Raw genomic sequence first — 18,774 nt, 5'->3', positions numbered from 1 at the left:
AGAAGATGGGGAAAAAACCCGACGCACTGCACCATGTACTGGGTAAATAATTGAGTACAAGACGTTGTAGAAAAAAAAAAAAAAAAATGTACTACGAATGTAAAAATTTCTGACCCTCGTAATGGAATTAATTACTCTCTCTCTCTCTCTCTCTCTCTCTCTCTCTCTCTCTCTCTCTCTCTCTCTCTCTCTCTCTCTCTCTCTCTCGTGATTCTCCGGCACTTTATGTCATTGCAAAGTCATCTGCAATGGCTCCTGCAGTGCTGACAGATTCCCCTTCATCCCTTCTCCTCAACAAGAGTCAAAGTAGAGTGGAAATGTCTTCTTGATCTGGAGGATGATCACCTTCACTGCAGTGTACGATGTTCTGGTCGTGAGTGAGAAGGATGAGACAATCGATGGTAAGAATGCGCAGTCTCGTCTCAGCCGAATCTTAAAATCTAAGGAGGAAATATTACTCTATGGTTGAGACTGTGTTCTAATGGGTTGGATAAGACGACGCCTGACCCTAAGCATCTGGGTTCTCTAAAAAAAAAAAGTCTGCCGACCATTGTCACGATCAAAGATCTTCCTCAAGATGCCTGGCAAGTGAGCAAGCTATCTGGAGGATCTTAAGTGTGTGTGTGTGTGTGTGTGTGTGTGTGTGTGTGTGTGTGTGTGTGTGTGTGTTGGACGGCTATACGAGCGATCTTGATAAACCCAACAGCTTATTGTCACCGATAACGATCACTTTACAACAGCGAGGAGATGGTACTTATGAAACGCTCTGGACTTCTTCTTTTTGTCCATTTATCTACGGCAGCGAACCCCATGCGTTCACGCAGTGGAGTCGAATGGTTGGAATCTTGACTCCACTGGCCATCATGACACGCCGTCGCTGGATCTCCCCCGCCTACCCATAAGGTTGCCATCGTGAATATAGTTGAATTGATTAATGACTTCACAACCCGTGGTGATAGCGAAGTATAGGGACACCTTCACACAGCACATTGCCGTCAGTCAAAGTTTAAAGTGTGATACACTTCATGTTAATCTTTGTATATCTTTTTTTTTCAATCTATTCCAAAAGTACACTTCAGTAATGAATATAGGGTACGCTTCTCCTCCAAGCTTCTCCTCCTGTGGGTCGAAGTCAGTATTCTCCCATCCTTCAGTGTCCGAGGTCAGGTCTCTCCTGTGTACATCATGTCCGGCGGCACGTGTGACCTTTCACAACCTCGGGAGATTTCGCTTTGATGTTCTACCAACTATGTATGCAACATCTTAAATAGCTTACTTGTCTCAGGAAAGAGAAGATGCTCCAGACGCAGGAAACAGACTGGTGATAAGACAGATTATCAAGATAAGTAATCAGACTCCAGAAGTGAATATCAGTCTCTATAGCATTACTGACGAGGTGTTTAAGGCATCAGTTGTCTGGATATAACCAGATGTCATTTGTCTGCTGAGATGGGAACTTATATGAGTAAGTTCAAATAAAGCACACATTAAAAAAAACGAGTAGGATAGGAAATTCCTATGAATAAGTTGATGTTTGTACATGTAAATGTAAATTAATGTCTGATGAAGACAATAAGGCTACCCAAGTGAATGTAAGCAAAAAGTTTCACACAGAATGTAACAAGAGAAGAAAATACAATGGCGCGAGATGGGTCGCCATGTTCTCTTCATCAACCAGCGGTGTACCAGCTCATGAAGTCCGGGCTACGAAAACGTTTCAGGAATGAGAGAGAAGTTAACACTTCCAGGACAGCAGGGAACGTACAGGGGGTGAAAAAAAAATTTAGAATAGAAAGCTCATCCTCACGAGAAAGTCAAGAATAGGTAATGGATCGGAAGTCTCATTAGGGAAATACACATCAGAAGCCGAAAGATAACTCACCACGTCTTGCATAAGAGGCTGACTGGCGTGGGTGTATCAGACGGTGCTCTTGTCGCTCTTGCTACCGTAGCGATGATTGATCTGGTTATAATTACTTTGGAAGAGCAACGTCTATTTGTGGAGGGGAGTAGAGGGTGAGAGTGGAAGATGTACATTGAGAAAGAGAGAAAGAGCCGACTTTTACCATCGTGCTCCAGGATTGTACCATCGTGCTCAAGGTGCTAATAACCCTGGCCGATGAAAATAATCAGGAACGCGACAAAGAAGATGAGGCGATATGGATCCTCTTGTGTAAAATGTCTTCACTCCAGGAGCCACGAGCTACAGCTCCCTCTCCTTTGCTGCTGACGGCATGTGAGACCAGATGGTTTGCCACGGAGCCACCTCGCAGAGTGACACTAGAAATAACTCCCAAAAAAAACTCCATTAAAAAGGAAGTATTTCTACAGCACGAAAGAATGTTCACCACAAAGTGTGCAGTGCTTCACCAGACTTATGACGGTGACCTCACACTCTGCCAAGGATGGACGCCGTTAAAATAGCAAATAAATCACACTACTTGACTATCACAAGTGGAAATCATATCTCATTTCCTTTCTGTTCGGACTCTTATCTTGAAATAAGACATGTTGTGCCTCACACAGGAACTACCGTGAAAGAGGGATAGGTAATTCTAATTCTTGATATAATTCTTGAATTTGAAAGAAAAAAATTACGTCTGGTTCAATTAATTCCAAAGTAAAGAAAAAAAAAGGAAAAACGACGGTAAGTTGAAGGTCACTCCAGGGACTTACTCCATATTTTCATTTGACCAGAATTACATAAAACAGTGAATTTCTACCTTGCTTCTCTTCATTGTTGTATAACACACAATGCTTGGAAGTGTGCGTATAGAACTGACTTGAATCAACAGAAGTAATGCCGCAGTTCAGGCTGTATCGTATTAGGTTCCGTCTAAATACGACAGCTGGACATGTATCCCGCGTCTTGGGACGTGTCTCCTGCTGAGGGAAGACTTGGGTTGCCGGGATGGAGGTAGTGACACACATGCGCGAGGAGACAAGACGCAGCTGTCACTGTTCTCACCGCCTGTCCCTCGTATGACATCTTCTGCTTCAATTTAGCAGTGAAAAGTAATAAGGATAATCAATCAAAGGCTCATGTGAGCATAAACCCGCTCATAGGCTGGCATAAAATCGCTCACTTGGCTATAATTGGCCTATTAAGATTTTTGTTATTTCAGTTAAATTTAGTAATGTTCTGTAGCGGTTATGCTTGATTTATGATCAATAAGAAAATCACCGAAGTAATAAAAGATCATCTACTAATCATTCCTGATTAATCTTACACATCAAATGACCAAATTCCTTGTGAAAAAAAGAAAAGAAATTGAATTTTCAGCCGGCCAGAATTAATGACGGGATGTGGCGAACACATAAGATGCTCAATCAGCAGAAATGAAGAAAATTCATAGAGGAACGAGAACAGAACATTTCAGAAAAGGTTTGTTCCAAGTGTATGGTACGACCCTTGAGCACCACGGTACTTTTCCTTGAGTACGACGTTACGACCCTTGGATATGTTAGTCTGACCTTTTTTTTTTTTTTTTACCTCGCCCTGAAAGGTCTGGTCAAGGTCCAGAATGTTACATTTGGGACGTTTGATCTGCGAAGTCATTGAGAAGAATCTTCGTTGTTGCTATAAGTTCCTACTGCCAGCACTGAACCAGCCGGGCGACCAGATAATGTACCTACACCATCCACAGGGATTCCTCCAGCCCTCACCGACCACAGTGACGAAGGAGTGAGTAAGTAGACCTCATCTTACCTCCATCATAAGAATAAAGAAATGAAAATAAACAGAACGAAAGACTCCCAAGTGGATGACCAGGAGACGAATAGAGAACCCTCGGGTTTGGGTGTCCGACTCAGCGGATGATACATCGTACGACCAAGCGGTGATGGGAAGCCACTGTGGTACCATCACATTTATTTCGTCAGTATGGTTAAAAAAATGATTAATATTCAAGCACTTAAGACAGTTTCCGCAGAGTGAGGAACACGCCACTTGATAGCAGAGCTGAATGTAAACTACTGACATTTGACAGCTTCCAGTCTCACGTTAATCCCTTCTTTTTTTCTTCTTGTAAACAGAAGACAAAGTTTGTTTTAATATTTTCCCTTAAAGATATTGATGATCATTCTTGTGATTCTGCAGAGTCCGCGGAAGCTAGAGAAATTCATTTGCATAAGCTCACGACCATCATGAATATATCTAATAATACTGATATAAACCCCAGTGTTTGTCTACCAACGGCAACACGCATATTAAATATTCCTTAGACACACTTAAGGTAGCAGAAAACTGCAGTGATGCTGATATAGTTAACACAGTATCTGAAGCTAACTTTCTTACACACACACACACACACATACAGAGTCAGAGAAGGCCTGGGTCAGACCATCACACAGCACGACATATGCAACACGCTCCGAGGAATCTATGTGTGAGGGAGACCTTGGAGTCGACATCGCGTCGAACCGTTGCCAGAGCAACACATCAGGCGGAGGTGAGTTATGAAAGAGACAAACTCTCCAACTACAAATAACAGAACAGCATTTAAGTATATAAGTAAAGAAATGCTTCGTGTTCTAATTAAAACGCACATTAGGCTAAAACTGGATTGTCCCTTTATAGAAGGGAATGAAGAAGTGCAACTAAAGTGGTACTACCTGAAGAGATTTGAGCCAAACGTGAGAGGCTGAGGGCTACAAATTTGTCCACCACGGAGGAGAGAAGAGAGAGTGACTTGAGATAAACATCAAGTTTTCAAAACCAGTTGGCGGACGGGGACAGTGAATAGTTCTGTATCAGAATGCCAAGAATTCTGATTTGATTCACCAATAGATTCCGGGACTAGCTTTCAAAGTTCGAGGAAGCCCTACTAAGGACAATGAACCAGATGCATCCACCAGACAACCCAAACAACATCATCTGGTCTTTGGGAGTTTCTCTTCTGTTATTCACAGAAGAGAATCACGAATTAGATATACCATGACATCGCCATAGAATCATAAATCCCTGACAATTTAGTATGTCATTCGAGATCGTTGACTTAGAAAACGAACTGGCTGACTGAATTTTGGATTGTAAGTCTTTACCAGAACGATTTGAATTTCTTCTGGAACGAAGGCGTGGGGGATTACAGGTCTGTATGGTCTTCGTCTAGGTGCTGGATGACTATGTCAACAGGTTGTTAAGAGGTCACGAAGATTTCTTGAAGATATAACAACTTTGTATCTATCGATGAAACCTTAAATGATTACCCCATCCCCAACCCCCCCCCCCAAAAAAAAATAGATAAATAAAAACAGTAGTTCGAAGAAAGGAAATCTCGAAATGTAAGAGTAAAAATGTTTACAGGAGAACGGAAGAGATGAACGATGCTTTCGTCCGTGTCTGCACAGCTTGTGTGGGTGAGGAGGTCAACGTCTGCGAGTCTGGATGTGAGACACGAACTCATCTATTGTCGGTGTGGAAGCAGTTGGCAAGTTGCCTGAAACACGACCAGACCAATGCATAGTTGAGGCTCCAGTCCTCATTGCTTACCTGCGGTACTCAGACATTCAGCTGTACCCAGGTGGATAAAAAAGAAAAAAAAAACGGACTTGATTACTCACTCTAATCATCATATGTTTACCTAACGTTAAGGCCAACGAAAATAGCAATAATAAGAATCAACAAGTAGGCGACAACCTTGACCGAGCATATGTATGGTGGCAGGTGCGGTTTGGGCCCCCGGCCCCCCCACAACGAGAGAGCTATTTTGGCCCCCAGCACCAGACTTGTTCGGATCCCATCCCGCCATCCTGACTTTGGCTTGCGTTCAGCAGCGACTCATTCGGCTGAGGACAGACGGATTTTGGATAGAGGAAGACGCATGTTAAGGTTAGATGGGTATAAAAGGCTTCTAAACACGCGAGTCTTTCAGGCGACTGCTGTACGTTAAATGGCTTTATGACGGACATTTGAAGGCAAATACTCTCGAAGGCCATTTGGCCATGACTAACGTGGACAATATTGGTGTGCACTGGATGAACCTAAACTTTGGCCGATACACCTGTAACAAAATCAGTCTTTACTACTCATAGTAATTCTCTCTCTCTCTCTCTCTCTCTCTCTCTCTCTCTCTCTCTCTCTCTCTCTCTCTCTCTCTCTCTCTCTCTCTCTCTCTAAGAATCCTTTATCTTAGATCATTTCCTATAACACCTCAACGACACCAGACATGATCTGACCCACTTCGTCACAATTCACAAAGGTAACATGCTAAGGTGACACGCGTTCTTCCTCGCAGTGCAGAAGACAGTAAGAGATCTTGTTCATTAGCAAGAGTTCTTACCTCTTCGTCAGGTCCATAGTACTTCGTTCATCTGTGGTGATGGATCCTGATTTTCTAAGGGCACAGGAGTAGCATACAGAGCTATTGTTAGCAGCTGGCTGCCGCGAAGATGGCCGACATAGTATGAACATCTCTCTTGTTCTTACCATCTTTCTTTAACCTTTCGATCCCCAGATTGTGGCGTACTCGTCTTCTTCTTCCACTTATCATCTTCCATTTTCTTTAATTACATATTTCTCATTAGCTCCTCTTCTGTTCTCTCTTTTTTTCCCATTGCTTGTGCTCAAGCTTTCTCTTTCCTTACCGCCGCTTTGCTCACTTCTCCGCTCCTTTCAAGCGTGTGTGTATCGGGGTCTCCTCCACTCGAGGCCAACATCAGCTACATACCAGAGGTAAACTCTGTCTCACATTTGCGCTAAGCTGCGTCCTTAACCCAGTATAAACAAGCTTTTCTAAAAAAAAAACACTGTGAGTGTAGTCAGATTTGTCTTTTTATTTCTCTACAGACTTTTTCTGTCCTAAACTACTATGCAAACATACGTAGAGACAGGAGCGACATATCGGTACAAGGGCGTGACCTTTAATGATGTGTGCATTTGCTGAAATATATATCATTGGACATGTTTGAATATATGCACCTTTATGTGGACTTCCTCATGAATTTATATATTACGCATCAATACAATTATGTTGACTTTATCTTCTTTCATTGAGTCTACACACTTGATCATGGAGGCTGATTGGTAAATGCGCACCTGGCTTAGGTTGGGGCGGTGTGCGTGTGTGCATACATACACAGGAGTGGAGACAAGGTACATATGTACGAGGTTAAAGACGTGGAAATACGAGTGTAGAACTCTCTCCCCGTAACACACCAACAGTGATCACATTCCGCTAGGAAAAGCATATCAGGCACATGCGTATACCATACCTGCTCACGGTAAGTCTTTAGTTAGATTTCTCAAGCGCTGCTGCTTAAACATGACCGTAAGATAATATCATGATCATCAGTGAAACATGATGGTTATTGAGCATTAGATTAACTGATGCTATGTAGTCTTGCATGATTCCTACTTCATGACGAAGAAGGACATACTACATCCTCTCATGCGCTACGATACGCTGTGTCTGAACGTTTTACACATATATGTCACAGGACATTCCACAGGACAGTGTTGGTTCCATACTTTACCACTAGATGGCCATGGCCAAGAACAGGTTACTCATATATTATTTCTAAATTACACACACAAACAAAGATACCTGGGTCTCCCAATCCCTCCCTACATATGTTAAACGTCAGCTGGTGAAAGGTGTGACTTACTGTTCCACACTGCCCAAAACTTCCCGACAGATGTGGCGTGTTGCCTGATTCATCATTCACGAACGTATCCATACTTGATTTATCGCATGTCCCACCGGGACTGCCCCTCCCCGCCAAGACTTTAGCCCACCTGGCGACCGAGGGTCAACGTTTACTGCTATAAACTTCCTTCGTCCGTACATGGGAAGCCGCCTTGTCTTACTGGACTTGCCAGGGATAACCATAGCAATAACTGATCACACACAGGCCATGTAAGGCAATGTGTTGGGTAATCACTTGCTCCACGCATACACACACACTCTCTCTCTCTCTCTCTCTCTCTCTCTCTCTCTCTCTCTCTCTCTCTCTCTCTCTCTACACACACACACACACACACACACACACACACACACACACACACCTTGCTAGAACATCCATCATGCTAGGGGATACAAGAATACCATAGAGCACTAAAGGGAGGGACAAACTGAATCTAACTAAGAGGGAGCTTCCTTCCTAATTGAAGAGATCAGAAGATGTTCTCATCACGGGTACACACAAGGTAGACAATATAGAAGAAGAAAACGAAGACTATGGGGTTAATTTCAGGGATGAGAGGAGAGCCACAAAGCAGAGGTATCTGAGGAAGAGCTGGAGTCTATGAGCCCCCTGACCATTTTGGCTGAACGAAACACCGAAGAAATACATCGAATGGAGGGTGTATATAGCCAGAGACGGGACAGTCATGGGCACATGTCTGGCTTAAGAGGCACAGGTCATACTAGATAGTTGTGTGGCGATGAAAAATTAAATCTCGGGTTAGGGTAAGAATATACAGGAGGCCACAGAACGGCTGCTCAGGAGGTAACAGAAAGGTGGGTAGTTGAACAAATGAACGCCGCTGTGCAGGAGGAAGGTAAAAAGACGCAAATTTGCATTAATCTTTGGGTTGGAAGAAGACCATCTTCCATACGAGGAGGAGGTGGAAGAAGACCATCATCCATACGAGGAGGAGATGGAAGAAGACCATCATCCATACGAGGAGGAGAGGGAAGAAGACCATCTTCCATACGAGGAGGAGAGGGAAGAAGACCATCTTCCATACGAGGAGGAGAGGGAAGAAGACCATCTTCCATACGAGGAGGAGAGGGAAGAAGACCATCATCCATACGAGGAGGAGATGGAAGCCAGAGAAGGGAACTATGTCAAAAGGTTCTTGTTGCGATGGAACTGACAGATGCGAATCAACATTTAATAAAAGTCAGGAGAATGGGTATATGCAAGCATGACACTAGGGAGAGGCCGTTGAGAATAACATCTGACATGGAACTCTGCAGTCAAGAGGCGCTTAGTACTCTAACAAAAATGACTAAAAACCCCTGGGGAAAAAAGGATAAAAATTACACAGATTCTTTTAATTTTCAACTCATTTTGAACAACGTAGATTCGTTTTTTTTTTTTTTTGTTTTTTCTTTAGCAATCTGGAATTTCCAAGGTTCCCCTTTTAGATAGCCTTGCGTCCAAGGGACCCCAAGCAGCGAACAACACGCCTAATGAGTGTCGTAGGCACACGTGCATATCATCTGGGTACGAAAGGCCATTGGCACGGGAACCCACCCAACGAACCCACACTTCAACACAAAGTTCTTGTACCCAAGGAGCACCGAGCTCACCTCTCACTCACTCACTCACTCACTCAGACCCTGAAATGAACACAGATTTACTTTATCTTCTGCATCGCACTTGCTCCAATACAACGAGAAGGACGACGGAATACATGGAAAAAAATATACATAAAGAAAAGCGGATTTTTCAGCGTCGGGCTTCAAGGCTGAGTTGGGCGTCTGACCTAATGTGTTCTCTGGCATGTATGTGAGCGCCTCCTCCTGAACCAGACGAATTAGTCCATTATTTGCAAATCAAGGGAAAAGTTAAAGCTTGTTTATGCAAAAGGTTATGGAATAATTAAAGAAAACTGTCTTTATTCCCTTTGGAAAAAGAGAGACACACACATACATACACACAGACACAGATACACACACACACACACACACACACACACACACACACACACACACACAAAGCCAAGTGTACCTCGGCTGGATTAACAACACTGAATTTGTCACAGGTGCCACATTGCACTTAGGTAAGATCGGAGGTAAGAATGCAGCAAAGCACGAAGTGTACGAGGGTGAAATGCAGGAATTAAATGGCTTGAGCAAAGGTCTTATTACTTTTGATCGTGGCAGTGTCTTCTCGTCGTCGACAGGTGCACACACCAGCTCACAAATAGTCGTCAGGATCGGTAGAGCGTAAGGGTTAGATTCGCTTTTTTTTTTTGCCTTGAGATAAATACATTAATGTCCCACTTGTGTGTGTGTGTGTGTGTGTGTGTGTGTGTGTGTGTGTGTGTGTGTGTGTGTGTGTGTGTGTGTGTGTGTGTGTGTGTGTGGTATGGGGAGAGAGTTTTATTCTCCTGTCGTCCCGTCTCTAAACATTGTATATATGTACCATGTCTAATCTTATGTACAAACACACACACACACACACACACACACACACACACACACACACCACCTAAGTCAGGTACCAATTTCTCGACCAACCTTGATGAGAGGATGAATAGGTGGGATTGGTTGTGAGCCGACTGGCGCGCCCAGGATTCGAACCCGGGCAGGCCTGTGCGTTAATTATGGTAAGCAACACTGTGTGTGTGTGTGTGTGTGTGTGTGTGTGTGTGTGTGTGTGTGTGTGTGTGTAGTAACCTGTGTGTGATCACCTATTTCTACTGGGCGGGGAGGGCGTGTCACATTCTCGGGTCCCCATATCTCAATCCCTCCTGACTATCATAGAACATTTCAAACTTGTTTATGCTCTCTGCATTTAACGTGTCCTCCCTTATGTTATTTGCTCTTGTGTGTACGCTTGCGTGGGTGATCACTGTTCGTGGTAATCATTTGGATGGTACGAGGGGGAGTTTTTACACTCGTGTTGCCCCGTCTCTTAACTTTGTTTATGTATCGGACCTTTACTCCATCGCGTGTATATACACACATATAACCTACAGCTTTGTTCTTATTTATCGTCCAACTCCGGAGAAGGAGGAAGAAAAGCTGGAATGAGCTGTTGGCCCACTGCCGCGCCCAAGACTCGAACCCATGCAGGTCCGACTCCGGGCAGGCCCTGTGCGTGACTCATGGCCAGTAAAGCAAACATCTATCTAAAGTTTCAATTCACTGCCATAACTAGTCTCATTTATCCTCATGAATCTGCCAGGGAAGATTCTTTTATCCCTTTCTAAAAACCTATGGACAAAAAAAAAGATCAAACCCGTGTGAACACGAGAAACTACGGTGCTCAAATCGAGGCAGTGGTTTGTGTTTTTCATCACAAAGATTTCATCCATCTCCAGGGGAACTGTGCTGGTGACTGTTCTTGACTGAACTGGGAAGGAAGAGCAGCACTCATTACTGAGGAGTAACTCCTCAGGGGTGACTTAGCCTTTAGCTTTCGTGCTGCAGCTCAGTAACAATATACATACTGAACCTGGGTCATTACAGGCGACGACATGGCACCTGCATGGATGACACCCACCGCCGTGAGGATGGCTACACCTGGATCAAAAGCCGATGGGTCGGAGCATGACCACCGCCAGATACCGTTAGAACGCTGAAGCTCGGTTACATACTACGCATGACCAGAGATTACAGCATGAGCGCCATGCGAATTGATGAGCACGGTCATGGCCTACTGAGCGTCCTGGAGCCTACATAACTAAGGGAAGTACAGAGACGACCAGACCTGCCTGAGTTAGGGAAAGGTGGGCCGAACTGGTGTATGGCCACGAGCCAGGGGGTTGACAGTGACCCCCAAGTATGGCCATGGCATCGGGAAGGGATGGGATCTGGTCCTCTGTGTCAGTATAATCTGAAGCATATCTACGGCTCGAGCATAGCAACGGCTCGGCAGGTGGCCTCGGTAGAGACACAGACCAGAGCCTTAAGACTGCCTGCTCATATCATGTCCTCAGCCAAGATTATAAACCAGTCGACAGGGTATGGACCAGGACTGGCGAACGCCTATTGTTAAGGACCATGACCGTTGTTCTGTGCATGGCCAGGGCCCAGAACATGGCCAGGACCGGGAATGTGGCGGGAGTGCGGTAGTGGGTCTCGGGGGGGCGCGCGCGCGTGGAGATCGCGAGGGCGAGCCAGAAATAGTCGTAGTAGCGGCGACACACTGAGACAATGCTGGCATCTGGGACACAAGGCGCGGGCTGCTCCCAGTCGCTTATACGGCCCCCATCCCGACCTGCCAATACTTGGGGAGACCCTGGGGCTAACGAGGCAGTAGGAGGGAGGAGCGCCTATGGTCCTGGTAGATGGAAGGAGGAGGTGACGTTCAAGGGAAGAAGGAGACAGGAATATTCTCGGAAAATTGGTGGTCTAGACTGACGTCTTTACCCGCCGGGCTTTTCTTAGCTTGGTGTCGCCGTTCCCAGCGTTGGCTTGTATTCTGAGATCATTGTTGGGTTGTAGCATCTCCCGAGGATGCCACTCTCAACTCTCACGAGTTTCACTCACTCTGTGTCCTTATCTTCATCCATCCCTTATAATTCTTCACGCTATATTCGCACAGGTTTTCCCGATATACAGATATGGTTCTTACCATCACAGGCTTCCAAGCTTTGATCAAGCTTATATAAAATAGTGTGCATTGAAGCTTTAGCCGTATGTGAGCATAGAATGGAAACTTTTTTTTTTTCTTCTTCTTCTTTCATGGCAGCTCTGCTGTATCAGTTCACTTTTTGACGAACACAGTTCTGTCAAATTTCCACAGTGCTCGGTGACCACAATGATACTACAGAGCCTCACTCTCACACTTCAGAGCATTCTCACATCATGAGCAAACACACATCTCTCCCACCATCACTGAACCTTCCCTCACCACCACTGGTGAAAGCTGGAAACCTTCAGCACTGGTGTGAGATGGTCACAAAGTTTACAACCTTGAAACTTCATGTAATTCACATACCGTCGGCCGACGATCAAACCTTTACAGCGATCACGATTATTCACATTTTCGGGACGTGGTACGAACGACCTTAGGTCAAAGTTGAGGTAAAGAAAGCAAAGTTCTTCAATCGGTGGCCGAAAAATGCCAAACCTATTCATTCGTTTTCTTTGCCTTTTCAACTCCAGAGCTTCTAACGCTAAGGAAATACACCAGGCTCTAAATTACTCACTAGGCTTTCTGAACCGAAAGTCCAAGTATCCACGAAACATCACAGCAAGTTTGGATATTCAGGAATTTCTTTTTACGTCTAATCTTAAGAAATTATTTGTCTTATCTCACTGTCATTCACTGATACAAGAATTTCCATAGATATGAGTGACAAGAGGTGAGGAGAGCCTTGGGTGTGATGGCATGTCCAGCAAGGGAGGGAAGGGGCGAGCGTATCCGCCAAAAGAGGGAGGGAGGGGGAGGTGCGTCTGCCAGAGTGGGGAGGGGAGAAGGCGCGTCCGCCAGGGGAGGGAAGAGGAGAGGCGTGTCGGCCAGGGGATTTACGCCCTCATAAACCGTGCACCTTCTCAGTATACCTTTTATAAGATCGACATAAATTCACAGTTTATCTTTTTTACACACAGTCGACAAGGTACTTTTTGCCATTTTTAAAGGTCATACATAATAAGGTTATGTCGTTATATATTATCATCTTTCTTTGATACCAAAAATATGAGGTCGTGAGGACTGTAGGTGGATACACGAAGACAAGGTAAGACGGCAAACTGTGAAGTGAGACAAGAAGAGCCGTAATGGCAGGTAGAGGGAAGGAGAGGACCCCCGAGAGCAAGCAGGGAGGAGGGGTACCGCTCGTGACAGACGGAGCAGGAGGGAAGAACTGCTTGAGAAAGGGAGACGAAGGTAGAATATGGAGGGGAGGACGACGATGTAGCACCTGTGTACACAGAACGCCACCTGCCGTCGCCTCTGGACTTCCACAGTTCGACTTCCAGCCCTGTCGTGACAGACGCTCGCTTGACACAGGTCTGGTAAGCAGAGGGTGCTCTTTGATAATGGTTTACGGTATAAGGTTACGTGCACCGAATGGTCATATCTGTATAATTACAACATGTTCATAGAACCGTGTCGTTCTTATTGAATTATTTGAATGAACTTACAAACAAAACAGGTTTCGATTCTCTAATAGTTGAATGACTGGTAATACGAAGTGTGCCGGTAGTTCCAACAGGACTTATACTTCAGGAGAGACTGTCAATTTAAGGAGAACTGGTAGATCTAAAGACTGGCAGTCATGACAGGACTCACAGTTTATATAAGGCTGGTGGTTCAGGAAAACTGGTAACAATGTTTGCGTGGGAATAAAAAAAAAAATCATCCATAAGGATATTTGAATTTTACATTATCATCCTAAGACTTTCCTTCAGAAAAAAAAATCATTGTTGATATCCTGATACAATGTCGATTTCCTTGTTTCAACTTTTCCCAGAAGTTTTCGTTCTGAGTCGCACCACAACCATAAAACTAATCCCCACCAGTTGTAGCAACGTCTCTCCCCTTGCTACCAGTGACATCCGTCGCCTCACTGAACACTTAACGACCTATTCTGTTCCTCATCTAGCGAAGTCGCCTTTAATTATCACAGTTTACTGCGGCACGACCTCCGGACCTCTGAGCCAGACGCGATGCCATGAAGGTGGCTCTGCAGGCTGAGGACAGGCGAGGTGAAGAAGGGCTGAGGAAGACAGAGTCATGTGGAGAAATGTGCTGGAGTGCGACTTGTATCAACAGGCTTGACACGAACAACATTCTCACAGCAATGTGCACCTCTGCCTCGGATCTTCCTCCTCCATTATTACCCCTGTCATGCTCTCTCTTTCGTCTGTGTTGCGTTTCTTAAGGTCCATCTCTTTCAGATCCCTCCACATCATTCTTCGTCTTCCTCGTCTTCTACTTCCTAACATCATCGTTCTCACGAAAGTATCTCTCGTAAATCACTCATCGGTACAGAACTTTTTTCTTCACAGAATTCAGACTTCCGACAGGTTCCTAATACCACTATCAGTCCTCCTTTTATCTTACATTGTTTTCGACATCTTCCCCTAGTATCTCGTCCACGCTGTTGCTTTAGCTGTAATTTCCTTCCCCACTTATCGTAGCCAAGTGTCTGCTTCGTCCAGCACCACTGACTCTGCAACTGTGTTTGCAGATCTTCTTTTAAATTCTCACAGGCACCATCTTGTCGTAAACGAGCCTCGTAATCTCTTACATTTTCTTCCATCTTACCCTCAGCAATTTCGTGTGTCTTCCACACACACTTTCTCTTTTTTTTCCCCCCTTACTTAAAACCTTCGTTAATCCTTTAATTCTTTTTCTCCTCTTTCATTCCCTCCCTCCTTCTCAACTACTCATCATCACCCTTACTTCCCCCGACATTCGCTTACAGGCTTCCTCTTTTTCGTGTTGCCTGAAACACCTATTTAGCAATTCTTCCTCGTCTCAAAACTGGAGGACCTTCCGTGGTTCACTGTCGTCTCCTGCACCTGAGACCTGCTCGGTCGTCGTACTCTTTCTCTGAACTCTTTTACGTTTTCCTTTTTGTTCTGTTTTCTACTAGAAAGTTCGCATTCTCTTTTTCTTTTAACCTATGCCTTTGCAATTCCTGTTTTAAAACTCTTCAGTGATTGTATCGTCAGCTTAATCATGACGTTGCCAAAGATATTTCTCAGGGTAAGAAAACCATAATACGGCCTCTTATGAACTTATCAACACTAACTCACCACGAACACTATCCTTACTGTTCATCTTCCTGGTAACGAAAGGAAACTGCTCAACTTAGCGTGATCTCTGAACTTTTGTTTCATTCTGACAAAAGTTACGCCAGCTTTATTCCAGTTCTCACACCTTATTACACTTTCTCTTAACTTTATTAACGTACCAAATTGCGTTTCTCTCTGGATCCTATAATGTTCTCTGCGCTTCCAACCCACTTTTCTCTGCAGATGCTTACTTACAGTGGCACACTTGAGAGGCCTCTCAGATCTCGTGGTTTCATCTCTGCTGTGTCAGTTCTCACTGCCTCTCTCTACTTCCAGTTCGGCTTCTTCACTCTTATCATCTTTATCAACTCTGCTCTTTGCATTAACTATTCGTGGAGACCCCTCAATATTATCCTAATGCCTTGATCTTTGAGGGAAAGGACTTTGTCTTTCTTCATCATATATACCAAATACTTTTTCTGTTTCATGTTAATAGTTCTTCTTTTGTCTGAAGTACGTTTACACACAGAAGAAAAGCAAACTCCTTATGAAAAGAGAGCGGTTGGCGCTATTGTCTATGGGCGAGAAATATCATTTCACCCCTGCACACAAAAGCGCTTCATTTAAGATTCCATAACTTAACCTCTCATTAAAACTTATCTTGCCCCTTCTTCTTCCCCACAGCCATTATCAAATGGCGAGTCCGCGACTGGTTCCTCCAGTGTTGCTATGTTATCGAGAGCTTTTCGATCCTCTCTCTGGCTATGATCTAACTCAACCGGAATTTATCTATCTTGTTATCACATGAGACGCGATGTTCTCCTCTGCTGCGAACCCGTCTATTTTCTTATGTGTAATTCAGACCTATAAAGCACTGGATTCTCTTCATCCCTATTTCAAGGTCTGATATCCTTTTTCCATCATGTAGTCTCTGGAAGACCTACATAATCCATATCCCCAGGTGTCCATCCGAATTCTCTATCTTTTTATCCCTTTTGGTGTTTCATTTAAAACAGGGTCGTGTCAGTGACAAGAACCTTCGACATATGAATTTAAATTGTTGTAATCAACCATCAAATCTTGAATCAAACACACACACACACACACACACACGCACGCACACACACACACACACACACACACACACACACACACACACTGGTTCAGCTTCCTACTCCAAACGCTCAGTATTCACTCCCCTGCCACTGGCTCCATTGAAGTCAGTCTGCCGTTTCCCCTCGAAAAGTCCACCACTTCATGCCTCAAATTCTTGTTCATGGTCACGTGCGACTCTATTTTTAGTCAAGTCTTTTCCAGTCTAAGCCCCTGTGCATCCTTTCCCTCAGTCCTCATCCATTATTCCTCTCTATTTCTCGTCTTCTTCGAACATATCACATGGACCGTCATCTTTCTTGTTGAAATGTCACTCTACTTCCTTCACTCGTCGTCGGACTTCTAAAAGACCTTTTAGAAAAGAGGGAGGGAAAAGACCTGAGCCGGGAGTCTTTCCTCCCTTCCCTTCACTTGGCAGGAATGACTCTGGTTCCAGTCATGGCTGCGACGATACCCCTTGTATAACGTCTGACAGCAGCCGGGGATCGTTTCCAGGGGAGGGGCCACTCCCGTTTCTTTCATTAAACGGGAAACTCTTTTGTGTTCGTTGGCCGGCACTTTATAGCAGGGTCGCCGACCTTGACGGTTGCCATTCTCTTCCCTCCATACATGTCACCAGCACGTTCACATGGGCTGATCATAACACTCATTTACACCGCTCGTTCTCCAGTCTTAATTGGCTGATCCTTTGTCTTGATCTTGAACATTTTGATGTGGAAAACACGGAAGACGTGATAGATCAGGGATGAGGAGTTCACCTTGCTATGTATGAACTTGTTGCCATTTACCATCACCCCTGTACTGGACTGGGGAACATATAAACGATGACAGAAGCACTTAGTCTTCCCTTGTACGATGGACGGTGTCGCCTGGACAATAAATGCGGTAGAATTAAATATATGCAGCGGTTGTGTGTGTGTGTGGGTGTGGGTGGGTGTGCATATGTGTGGGTGGATGGGTGGGAGGAGGATGGGTGGGTGAGTGAGGTGACAGGTCCGCTGTAGCGGAGTGGAACAACACAAGCAAGTGCGAGGGTCCGCTGCGTGGATGGGAACCAAGGCAGCAACCAAGTGCTATGTATAGCGGTATCATAAGATAATCATATCTTGATCTGCTGAATGTCTATCATTAATCAGACTTGCCCTGAGTTACTTCATGTTGAAACACAAACATGAATATGCATGAGCAGTTCTCCTGAATGGTTAGATATGATTATCATTGAAGCCTATGTATGATAAAGGTACAACGTTCACTTACATGTGGCTGAGGGAAGATAATTGGATGGGGTAACGTAATGAAGATTCGACAGCACACACACACACACACACACACACACACACACACACACACACACATATATCTATTCTATTTATCTTATTATACTCAACCGCCGTCTCCCGCGTTGGCAAGGTAGCGCAAGGAAACAGACGAAAGAATGGCCCAACCCACCCACATATACATGCATATATATAACGTCTACACACGGACATATACATAGCTATACATTTCAAGGTATACATACATATACATACACAGACATATACATATATACACATTTTTTTTTCACTTTTTGATCTTAAGGCTTTTGTTTCATTATTTCGCAACTTTTGTGCTGACAAATATTTAATTCGAGATTTTGTTTTTCGCCAAGGGTTAGAAAGAACAAGTGTGTTTACTCCTTGCATATATTTACGTATTAATATTGTAGAATATAAGAATTATGCCATTTCAAAAATTGCACGTATCAACATCACAGTCATGATAACGTACGTTCATGAGCTCGTAGAAGACCGGATTTTCAACCAGTTCAAATGTAAACACAGGAGATACGCGTTTAGTTAGCAGTTTATCTATCAGCTTCATGAGACGTGTCTGACAGCTTCATACTTCCCAGTAATGCTGGTGTCACGTTCCAACGAATCAAAACTGCGTTGGCTGAAAGAAGCTGACTTTGCGCCTGGAGATTGAAACATCTTTGGTATTCTTGCGGTAGGCACAGTGCAACATGGCCGGTACCTTCTAGTCAAGCGAGCACCTCCGTCCTACAGGGCACCTCCACTCTCAAGAGTGGATTGTGTTTGTTGTCATTCTGGAGTCGTGGAAACCACAGGAGGCAAGTCTCCTCCACAGTCATCTGTCGGCCTTCCTGGTTAATTACTCCTCTGACGAGGTATCCGACGATCTGTTTATTGCCCTCATCACCTGATGGTGCCTCCTCCCCTGGGCCTTGTATAGCGTCCCCCTCACCTGCTGCACCTTATCATGCTACGCCACCTGTTTTCCTCGGGTCTGCTGC

This window comes from Panulirus ornatus, chromosome 37 (genome assembly GCF_036320965.1).
Source record: "Panulirus ornatus isolate Po-2019 chromosome 37, ASM3632096v1, whole genome shotgun sequence".
Taxonomy (NCBI): Eukaryota; Metazoa; Arthropoda; class Malacostraca; order Decapoda; family Palinuridae; genus Panulirus; species Panulirus ornatus.
Note: the sequence above shows the minus strand (reverse complement) of the source record.